Source organism: Cryptomeria japonica, chromosome 7 (genome assembly GCF_030272615.1).
Source record: "Cryptomeria japonica chromosome 7, Sugi_1.0, whole genome shotgun sequence".
In the NCBI taxonomy this organism is placed as follows: Eukaryota; Viridiplantae; Streptophyta; class Pinopsida; order Cupressales; family Cupressaceae; genus Cryptomeria; species Cryptomeria japonica.
This window is the reverse complement of record NC_081411.1, coordinates 103,937,376-103,949,848: the sequence shown is the minus strand read 5'-3', so window position 1 is coordinate 103,949,848 and position 12,473 is coordinate 103,937,376.

Here is a 12,473-nt window from a genome sequence, read left to right as displayed (position 1 = left end):
ACTGGGGTTTGAACACACGAGGATAGACTAGGGCTTCATTTAATCCCTTGATTTTGATATGCTCAAATTTGCTATCCAGTTTGCCATCAGTGCACAGTTCATCATATGTGTCACTAATCTCTACATGACTGAGTTCCTCAACATGACATTTGGTAAAGAATCTGACATCTTCTACCAACAAGACTCGATCCGGGATGAGTGAAAATGTAATTTTATCATCCAGTTCTAAGGTAACTTTAGGAGTTAGGGAATATTTCAGTGAGGGCTTCTCCACATTTTGGACAACTATAGGGTCTTGGATCTTGGGCGCCATGGTAGATCTCAGGTAAGATTCGGCAAGTTATCCTTAGGGTTTATAAGTGACTGACTCTTCACACTCGGTAGACAATAGCAATTTGACTAGATCAGAAACCAGCTAAACAGTGTGAATAGATTGATGTAAATACCTCAAAATTCACTCTGAGTGAAGTTTGATCGCTTTGATTTGCTCTGCTCTACTCTACTTCTCGAAAACTTGGGTGAATGAAAATGACCACGAAAACACTTTTAAGTACTCAAAAATACCTTATCGGGCTCCGTGCAAGTTAGGTCAAGATATTAAATGCACTCGGTTCACCTTTTACTGATTTACTCTTTTTCTATTTTCACCGATTACCCAACTTTGCTTCACTAACCGACTTGGTAGGTTTCCTGTATACATCAACTTGACAGGTTTCCTATATAGTATATAAACTGACTAATTGCATCTTAACTATGCAGATTTTGAATTTTGTACATAATAGAATAGGAACTGTTATGATTTAACTTTTAAAGAATGCAATCCCTTCATACCTTTTCTTGACTAATTTGAAATAGGTGCGCCTAACTCGGTAGGTAAGGTGCTTTCTTCATCAGACATAATTTCATTCTTTTTCCAAATCACCTTGAATTTTTCTTTCATCTCTTCAGTGTCTCTTCTCGGTTGATCTCTGCAATCTCCAGCTAAATGTCCAACTTTGTGACAATGAAAACATGCCATACTGAGATTTCTCCATGATCTCTGGTTGTTCATTCCAAACCTTATAAAATAGTTGGCACTTATATGTCCATATCTTCCACAACATTCGCACCATATCCTTTTATTGTAATCCCATGGTACTGCTGCATATTGTCGGTAAGGATCTGTGTGAGTTCGGTAACCTCGAGTGTTTGCTCGGTGTGGATACTTCATGTAGTTATTTTGCTTAAACCAGCACTTCTCGGTACTATGTCCATATCTATTGCATTTTTTACAAAACCCTTTGAATTTTGCCTTCTGATAGTTGTTAATAGACTTTGTCCTACATTGATTAGGTGTGTGACCATATTTATTGCAATTATAACAATATCCATTGGACTTAGAGATATTCGATTGTTTACCTTTTCTGATCTGGCATATGTTGGTAGTATGACCTTGATTTCCACAGTAGTAGCAAATAGGCTTCTTCCTTTTGATGTTATTGCTTTTTCTGGCTTGTTTTGATGATTCTCCTTTCTCGGTAGTATGAATTCCTTTCTTGGTTGATTCTTTTCCTTTGTAACCGAGTCCTCCATCTTTGTAGAGTCTTCTTGTATTCAGTTGCTCATCCAACATCTTTGATGCTTCATAACTTTTCTCCAATGATTCTTTGGATTTCTTTTCTGCTTCATGATGTGCATAACCTAGCTGATCTATCATATTTTGTTGAATACCAGTTAACCTTATGATTTCATCATCCTTATCAGATGCTAGAGCTTCAAGTTGTTGTTTCTCTCTTTGTAGATCTCTTGCTTTATCCTCAGCTATCCTTAATGCATCTAGATTTTCAGTCATTTGCGTACTGAAATGTTCATGTTCTCTTTTCATTGCTTTTAGTTGATCAGCCAATGCTTTGTTCTTTTCTTTCAACATTCCAATCATTTCTACAATCTCTTCAGATATACTGTTCTCAGATGATGTCTCAATTTGTTCCACTAGCTCTTGAGAGTCCTGCAAGTCATCAGATAATCTTCTCCTTACTTTCAGAGATTTTTGCATTTGCCTCTGCATGTCTGCAATCACTTGATTTGCATTATCCAACTCTTCTTGAAGATGTAAAATCCTCCGAGATTGTTGGTAGCCTTCTATTGCTAAGATCTTTCTCTTTATGTTGTTAAATCTTTTTCCAAGATTGTAGCTCTAATACCAATTGTTAGGCCCAATATAGAAAGCTAATGTACTAAGAGGGGAGGGGTGAATCGGTACTCCAAAACTTTTCTCTGATAATAACCTTACTGTTATGCATAAACAGAATAGTGCAGTAACATAAAATAAAACTAAAATCAACAGATAACAATCATACATGATTCACTCCATAACACATATATTTTGGTCACACAAAAACTCTTGGTTAGAGAGAAAAACTACGGTGGGGATGGCACCCACAACTTCACTACTGCAATAATAAATAATTCTTGGTTAGAGCTACAATTAGCTATTTCTGATAGCTTACCCTATTAGGTGTATCAAGATCAGTTAGATCTACCTTACTAAAAGATTTTTACAACACTATATAAGTGTAGCACCTGGTTAAAGGATTTACAATTTATAGAATTGGTTAGAGTCTTTTACCCTGTTAAAGGTTTCTCTTACAACTTCAAAATATTACAATAAAATCATTACAAATATCTGCAACTTTACATCTGAAATGCTAAAGCAGATTCTATGTGCTCTGAATAAGATTACCTAGCTTGTAGCATACGTCGGTAACCCATAATGAAACTTGGTAAACCCTTCTATTTACTATATTCGTCGATTGTTCACTAATAACCTTCTCGGTGACCTCTCTGTGTCTCTATAACAGTCTTCCTTCATGCATACACACACACTTGTTTCTCTTGTTGCATATCTTCTATCTAACCCTAGAATCATACTCTATAAATAGATCTCTTATAGTGGTGATCTGATTCATTGCTTCAATCTTACAAAAAAATTCTTCGAATGAATAACAAAATAGAATATCTCATTGGTTAGATTGACCTTGTAATCATACACAATCTCCTAATGCAATTTCCATTGCAAAAATGGTTAGATGTGCCTCGATCTTGTAACACATTTTCATGTGCATGTCCAGGTTCAATGTATCTGGTAAAACGTTTCACTCAGTGAATATCAACTCGGTGAGTTAACTTTACCACTCGGTAGCCATGAAACTTTACTTGGTAAATAGCTCAGTGAATACTGTGTTTTGTGACTGCTTTCTTCTATAACCGACTTCTCTGTGTGTACTAACTGCATGATTTGGTAATACTAACCGACTAGAATATATAGTATGACTTTGGATATGAAACTAATGGCAATTTGATTAGTAACAATATCTTCAAGACAAATCAAATGAATTTGTCAAAGAACCATTGAGAAGTAGAGCCTTTTTCCAAAAATCAACATTCTGTCAATGATTAAATGATGGAGGAAAGATCAACCCAACTTTCTTCCCAGAAGTCTAAATCACTGATAACATAGCTCAATTTGAACCACCAACCCTTGAACAACACGAAGTATAGGAGTTTGGCCCCTTTGTCACAGAAAGTTTCTATTAGATACTTGTTGTCGCTCGCTCTCAACGAAACAAGCAAAGTGAACCACAACCAGAGTCTAGTATGGGTCAAAGATTATCAAATCCTTTCGAGTATCCAAATCTAGAGGACACAGAGATTACTGAGGAGCTTATTCAAGAATGTCAAGAAAACCCTTCATTTAAAAACTTATGGAAAAGATCATAGAGGCTGACAAAGAAAAATGCATGCTCATGCTAACAAGCAAAGGAGTTAGGATTCCTGAAGACTTCGACACTGAAATCTTTTGGACAAGGTCTCAAAATTATACTTATCAAGAACAATAGAGAGAAGAGGAAACACATGACCCTGAGGAAAACATACCTAAGAAAAACATAGTTGAAGAACATAACATACCCGAACACACACATATAGGAGATAGGGATAACGAAAGGGAAGACCCCTTCCCTCAGAAAACAAATGCGCCCTTGGTTTCTCTCACACAACAAATGCAAATGCTACAAAGACAAATGTAGGACATGCAACAGGGGACCACAATATAGTATTCCTTAAACAAAATTTGTCCTTACCCTTTTGACAGGAGATTAAACATGATACCTTTTCCCCTGAATTTAGATATACCAAATTTTGATAAATATTATGCTAAGACTGATCCTCGTGATCATGTTCAAGAGTTTTGTACCATGAGATTTGAATTTGCCCATGATGACACCTATTTGATGAGGCTATTCCCAAGAAGTTTGGGAGGACAAACAATGGAGTGGTTATCCAAACTTACACCTCCCGTCAGATCCATTGATGAGTTGGTCAATAAATTTATCATTCAATACTCCTATAATATTCAACACGCAATCACCATGTTGGACGTATGTAATACCAAAGAGAAAAAAAATGGAACATTCATTGTATTTCTTCAATGTTGGAGATGGATGGTTTGAAGATATCCTCGAGATGTGCCTGAAATGGAAAAGATGGAAATTTTCATCGACAATCTGAATAGTGAGATGAGTTACATACTCAAGATCCAATGGATACCATCTTTTTCCAAGTTGATCAAAAATAGAATCCAATTAGAGGAAGCATGTGTCAAAAATGGAACATTTAAGTTCTTCAAAGGAGCTAATTCATCCAACTCTCACTTTAACAATCAAAACAACAATAACTTAGACAAATCTAGGTTTTAGACCAGAAACAAGAACGTTGGTAATGAGGGAGGAACTGATGCTAATGATATAAAGTCCAAACAACCAGTATTGGCTTTATTAGGTAATCCTCAGGTTGCCAAGAATCATAAGGGTGTTAACCAAAGCATTAACACTTATACACTAAATACCAATCCGGGACCTTCAAATACAAACAACGCCAACAATACCCAAGGCAAAAACACAAATTGAGGACCTAATCCAAATCCGAGGGGTAACACCAACAATTTTCTAAATAAACACATTTATACACCATTGGGGCAATCCTTAGAATCAACCTTCTGAGAACTCCTGGCAAAAAAGATTATCACATTATCAGCCATAAACAACTTCCAACCTCAGATTAAACCACCTTGGTGGAATGAATCACACTTCTATGATTTTCATCAAAACAAAGGAAATCAAACAAATGATTGCATGAGGCTTAAAAACATTGTTCAAGACATGATTGATTGAGGTGATTTAACAGTTGATGGTCTCCTAACGAATGGTGATCATGACGTCTTTAAAAATCCTCTTCCAAATTACAACAAGGATGGAGCTTCATCATTAAACGATACCAAAGGAGCTCGCATAAATAATGTATACAGTAACACCATCAATCATATAACGATAGATGACAATCAAGTAAATGTCATTAAAATCAAAGACAAACAGGAACATGAGTCGATCAATGTAACCACCAGAGCTCAAAAATATGTCTTGAAAGGGCATACATCAACAACAACCACTATCCCTAAGACTCAGTATAACTTAGTTGATCAACTGTGGAAAAGTCTTGCTCAGATATCTATACTCGAGTTACTAAAACTTTCACTGAAGCATAAAGACATTTTGGAATAGGCACTAGTTGAAACAAATGTGCCTCAAGATCCGGATATTGATAAATGTCAAGCCATGGTGGCTCACATGACAGGGCGTCATAATCTCACATTTTCTGAGCATGATAATATCTCCCTCTGCATAACACTCCCCTTCACATTGAAGTTTTAGTCTACAAACATCTAGTTAAAAGAGTATTAATAGATTGAGGAGCTGGTCTCAATATCTATACCTTAAAACTTATCCGTGCATTAGGCTTCTCTGAGAAGTCTATTGATCCACAGAAAAAGATCACCATCAAGGGATATGATGATGAAGAGAGATCATCTAAGAGAACATTAATATTACATATTCAGGTAGGACCGATACAAAGGGACATTATGTGCCAAGTTTTAGACATAGACTTAACATACATTATTTTATTGGGTTGTCCTTGGATACATGAAATGCAAGCAGTACTATCAGCTTAACACTAGTGTGTCAAATTCCCATATAATGGATACGATATTTCTATATCAGCAAATAATAACCCCTTTCAACATTGCAATGACATGGGGGCAGCCCAAGACAGCCTGGTTCCACACAACAGGGAAGCTCAAACTTCCTCAATGATAGATCATCATCAAGAAAAGCTCAAATCTCTATCCATGGATTTTCACAAAAGATGAAAATCAAAGAGCAAGGCATGGGAGAATACTCTTTTGAACCCATGTGTCTAACCAAATTACCAACATCACCAAAATCTCATGGGCAACCTTCTGCATCGACACATCAAGCAACACAACCCATCAACATTTATCCAATTAGGCACACTAGCACATGAATCAGAAGAGAAAGACATCCTTAGTTGGCTATACAAGGATGAGGAAGAAGTCAGAGCTTCTACTATGGAGGTATCCATACCAACACAATGACTCTTTACCACTCGTATTTCCTGATCTCATCGACTGGGATGAACTTGAGCACCATGACTTACCCATATTTCCAGATGATGAATCCATTATCCATTACCTATGTACAGTCAATTTGGAAACAGACTCTACCAATAAACAAAATAGCGATATCTGCAATCAGGAGGGTGCCAAGTCTCTCAGTCGCAAAAATAAAAGAAATAAAGGATCTAATGCTGAAAACTAGTCAGTGACAACACTAGATCACAAAAAAGTCAAAATAAAGGACGCATGTGAGGGTGAAAACCTTTTTAAGGCACCTAAGGATGGGAGACTTGACACTCTTCTTGAACACTATCAGGAGTGATCACCCATATTGATTGAGCCCAATCAATCAATCAACATTGGTACAGAAGAAGCAGCTAAAAACATACACCTAGAAGAGTCTCTAATAGAAGAAGAAAAACCAGAGTTTATCAGATTCTTCAAAGAAAAGAAAATCAATTTTGCTTGGTCCTATACAGATATGCCCGGAATAGATCCAAACTTAATCATGCATCATTTATCTATTACTCCAGGAGCTAAGCCAATCAAGCAAAAATTAAGAAAGATGAATCTGCATGTAGCATTAATGGTTAAAGATGAACTAAAGAAGTTATTAGACATCGGATTCATTCGACCTATAGACTATGCTGAATGGATTTCAAACATTGTGTCAGTTTCAAACTAGATAGCATCATCAAAATATGCACAGATTTTAGAGATGTTAACAAAGCCTGTCCAAAGGATGACTTTCCTTTGCCTAGCATCGACATAATTGTAGACCTCATAGCAGGCCATGCAATGCTATCATTAATGCGCAGTTTCTCTAGCTATAATCAAATCAAGATAGCTCTAGAGGATCAAGATAAAACAATGCTCACCTGTGCTTGGGGAACGTATTGTTGGAATGTAATTTACTTGGGCAGAACATTTGGGCATATTAGATGAAATCTTTCAAAGATTGGAGAAATTCCAAGTTAGGCTAAACCCTAAGAAGTGTGTCTTCGAGGTAACATCAGGGAAATTATTAGGCTACATTATGTCAGCAAAAGGCATTGAAGTAGATCCAATAAAGGTACATGCCATCATGGAGATGCCACCTCCCAAGAATATTATCCAACTCAGATCTCTACAAGGATGGCTATAGTCTATCAGGTGATTCATAGCCCAATTACCAGATAAAAGTCTACCATTCAATCATTTGCTACATAAAAATATACCATTCAGATGGGAAGCCAAGTGTGCAAAGTCGTTCTATCAAATCAAGCAATATCTAATGAACCCACCAGTTCTAGTACCACCAATAGCAAGGAAGCCACTTATTCTTTACATATCAACAACAGATATATCATTGGGGGAACTATTAGCACAAGAAGATCAAGCAGGCGAGGAACATGCTATCTATTACATTAGAAGAACATTAAATGGATATGAGCTGAATTACACATTCATTAAGAATGCTTGATTAGTTGTGGTATTCCCCTCTCAAAAGTTTCGACATTACATGCTAGCTCACACAATTAATCTAGTAGCAAAAATTGATCCTCTCAAGTATTTACTCAACAAAGCAGCTCTCATAGGAAGACTAGCTAAATGGGTTATGATTCTCAGTGAATTTGATATCCAATACATAGAGCATCGGGCTATCAAGGGACAAGTAATTGCAGATCAATTAGCTGAAGCAACACTACCAGATAAGCAACCAATGGAGGTTGAATTTCCAGATAAGGATGTCCTTACTGTTACCACCAAGCAATGGACCTTGTACTTTGATGGTTCCTACACTCAACATGGCTCTGGTACCGATATCTTGTTCATCACTCCTAAAGGACACACCATATGTAGATCATATTGAATCATGTTTCCATTCACAAATAACATTGCCGAATATGAAGCATTGGTCATAGGAATCAAAATGGTCATAGAATGGAGAATCATAGAATTGAAGGTCTATGGAGATTCCCAGCTGGTCATAAATCAGATCAACAATGAATATCAGACAAAGGATGATAAGCTATTGCCATACAAAAGAATGGTAGATGACTTCAAACAGTATTTTGTACACATCACCTTCAAATAAATACTAAGGTTGGACAACAGAGCAGCCAATGCAATGGCTACAATAGCTTCACTGCTACAAATTCTAGAGCAACAAAGTCATCATAAGCTTCTGGTAGATCAACTGTTTTCCCTAGCCTACAATAATTTTGTATCCCATGTTATCTATGCCTTAACTAGTTCAGACTCTCCTTTATACGGAACAATATATGAGTATCTTAAAACCAATAACCTACCCATTCACCTATTTCGGAACCAAAAATGCAACTTTATCCGACAAGCCGCCCGTTATACCCTAACTGCTAATACCCTTTACCGTCGAGGTCTGGATGGTACTCTTATTTGTTGCCTTCATCGTAATGAATCTGACTCTTCTTTACACAAGCTTCACAAAGGTATTTGTGGGACAAATTCAAGTGGTCCTACCCTCGCTAAAAAACTTCTGAGAATGGGATATTGGAGACACCCAAAATTGTCCAGTCTAATTAAATAAATATTTTATTTATTTAATTATCTAAGCTTAATTCTTCTATTAATTAAATAAATCTTTATTTATTTAATTAATTCATTTATCCTCTTCTAGCCTTATTTCTCATTTCAATAAATACATTTATTTATTTAAATTATCCTTTTCCTAAATTAAATAAATATCTTATTTATTTAATTGATTCCACTTCTTCTATTAATTAAATAAATCTTTATTTATTTAATTAATTCATTAACCTTTTCTACCCATGACACATGTCATTCATCTCTTAATTCATACACTACCAACCCCTTTCATTATTTTATTATTTCTTTTACCTACCCTCTAATCATAGCCGACCTCCTTTTACACCTCTCAATCTTATCCCTCCATTTCATATTGTGTCTTCTATATAAGGAGATGCTTCCTTCATTATCAAACCCTGGCTAATCAATTTATGCACTTGACTACACTACACTTTTGAGTATATGCGACCCTACTTGCAACCACATTCCGTTCTTTGTTGAGCTCTTGTGCACATAAAATTTGAGAGCAAATATATCAAGCAAGATCAATGGAGATAGGAAGAATGGAAATCCAAACCCTATTGGACATGTGATGGTATAATCTTTGTGATTTCATTTGATTTGTATTATCTTAGGTAATCTTCATATGTTATGGTGGATCTTTGTTGTTGTTAGGTTAGGGTTTTGTGGTTGAATTCATTTAGCCTTTGAATATCGTTATTATTGTTATCCATTTTCACCATATACATTTTGGCACGCCTAGTGGGACTCTTGTCCCTTTTTGCATTTAACATCCTTGTTGCAGATTTTGTGTTTTGAAGTTGCAGATCTAACATTTTCGACAGCATTTTGATATTTTTGCATCTGCGTACTTTCAAATCACACTTTTGATTTTCTGGCCAGTCTACGACATCTGGAATCATGTCTATGTTATCGACAATATTTTATTTTGCAGATTCCGGAAACTGCTTTTGTGTTCCTCAGTTGCGTCTGTGGTGTTTTTAGATGCGTTTGTGTCCAAAAGTCGTGTCTGGGTTCTGGAGCTACGTCTGTGTCTCACAAAACCGTGTCTGTGTCAGGAAGTCGCATCTGTGTCGAAGGTAACTGCGTCTGTGTGCATCGGTTTCAAATTTTTTTTGGGTTTATTGATTTAGTTTTGGGTTTTGCATTTAAGGTTTAAGATCTAGCTAATGAAATTGGTGCAGCTTGTCTTGAAAGCAAAATCGTTTTGTTGAAGGCCCCTATTTTCACAAAGTCTTTTGGATTTAAAATTTACCTAACTTGTGTGCTTGCAGGAAGGGGTGATTATTTCAAACAATCCAAACTACTAACAAGTCTTTGTTGCAGGTCCTTGGCAAGGGTTTTTGGATTTTTATTGTGTGCCTTGTTTTCATAGACTAGCAAACACTTCAGTTGGTGCACTAAAATTAAATCATTGTCTTTTGTGTCTTGAGCAATAGGCTCTTTTTGTTTAATCTTTAGAGGGCCTGTCTTCCCGTGTGGTCATTAGGACTACTAGTGAGAAGAGAACGACCCAAGTGGGTAGCAAAAGAAAAGACATCTTCTTCCAAACCACTATAAATAACTGTATTCATGGTGAAAACTATGAATAACATGTGCTGATTAGTTCATACCTGTAAAGCAGAAAATCGCGATCGAACCCTAGTTGCTCTCCCCTCTTCCAACTCCAAGGAGAGAGAAGGGAGATTCACTAGGGTTGATGGTTTTCACTTAGGGGAGAGACTTTACATTCAAAAGAGGGGTTGAAACCCACAAGATCCAATCCCACACAATGCAAGATTGGATGCTAAATGCGTTTCAAGGGTTAAGAAAGCAAGGCTACCCTCTTTTGTAAAGAATGTTGATAGAAGAATTAAGCTAAGCATGCATAGAAAGTGACAAAGATTCGCTTATAAACTGAGATAGGGATATAGGATGAAGCTGCGGACCTGGAATTAGCAGTAAAATGTCGATACGGCGCTGTCCTGCAAATTTGAGCAAAAGTTGTCGGGACGATGGCGCCTGAGCGCCACGGTCCTCCGAAAAATCCGCGAAACGAAGGGGTATCTGTTCGTCTCTGCACAAGGATTCCAGATCTTCAATTTCAGCCGCGTACCTGCAACCTACACACAGAAAAGCGAAGACGATTGGGGCGTTAGGGATTAGGGTTTTGCCTTTAGGTCAAACCCCGGTTTTGGAATTAACCAAGAAATGAGAAATGTTGTAAATGTATGCAATGTAAAACAAGTACTAATACCTTGTTGTAAGGATGTTTGTATCCTTATGTGCGAAGGTATAGATGTTGTTGTTTGTTGTATGTTGTATGTTGTATGTAACATGTAGTATGTGATCTCCTCTTCAATGGTTGAATCCTTGTCTTGAATGCAACACTTAGCCTTGAATGGAGACTTAGAAGGAATGCTTGAATGCTTGAATGCTTGAGTATAGTTTCCACGCTTTGTACACATATGTCCTTCCTTTTTTCGACCTCCTCAAATGGGAGAGGAAATGTAGTTTATATACTTGCCAATTAGGGTTAATAGACTGATTTTCCCGACCTTAGGCCGACCAGGAAAGATAATTTTCCAATTTGCAAACATAAAGACCCGAAGTCCAAAAGAGACCGGGCCAAAAATAGGACCCAGGGACCAGGGCAATGGACGCCCTGGTCCTGAAGGACTAGGGCACTGGGCGCTCTGGTCCCACCTCCCAGGACAGCAGGGTGCAAAGGAGGTTCAGGCCAGGGTGCAAGAAAATGCAGTTTTTGGTGTCATAATCAGGTTTCGGGGTCTCCATTCAGGTTGCGTGATGCGTCACCATCGTGAAGACCGAAATGCAGTTGAAATTGCAAGTGTCACAATTTTAGGACGCTACATTTAGCCCCCACTTTAGCGGGAGTATGTATGCTCATACTTCCGGTAAAGTACAAGGAAACAACATTGAAAAACTTTCACCACATCAAGGAGGCAAGATACACCCAGCCCCCAGTGGACTAAGGATCTTACGACTTCGATTGACAAAGTAAAAGGGAAGATCACAAGGGAGAACCATGACTGTCAGTAGTAAGGTTCCCTCACTATGAGTCATGCAAGAAAGATATCAAAAATTTTCAAGGCAAAGCTAAATTTGTCAAGAAATTTTCAAGTATCTTGAAAAGATATGGACAGGATGTATGCCCCCCTACGTTAAAGCGATCGCACATGCCTCACCGGGGGTGATTGCTTTAAGGTAGTGATACATATAAGAAATGAGAAAGGAGCACGTTATCACAAGGATTTAGCCCCCAAGTGTGAGATAAGCCCAAGGATAATAGACACAAAACACAAAGCACAAGGTGACTTCGCTTTCCTCGGGGTCAGTATGCTGTATGATAATTCATGTATATCATATGTATGTATGCATAATTGATCTTCAT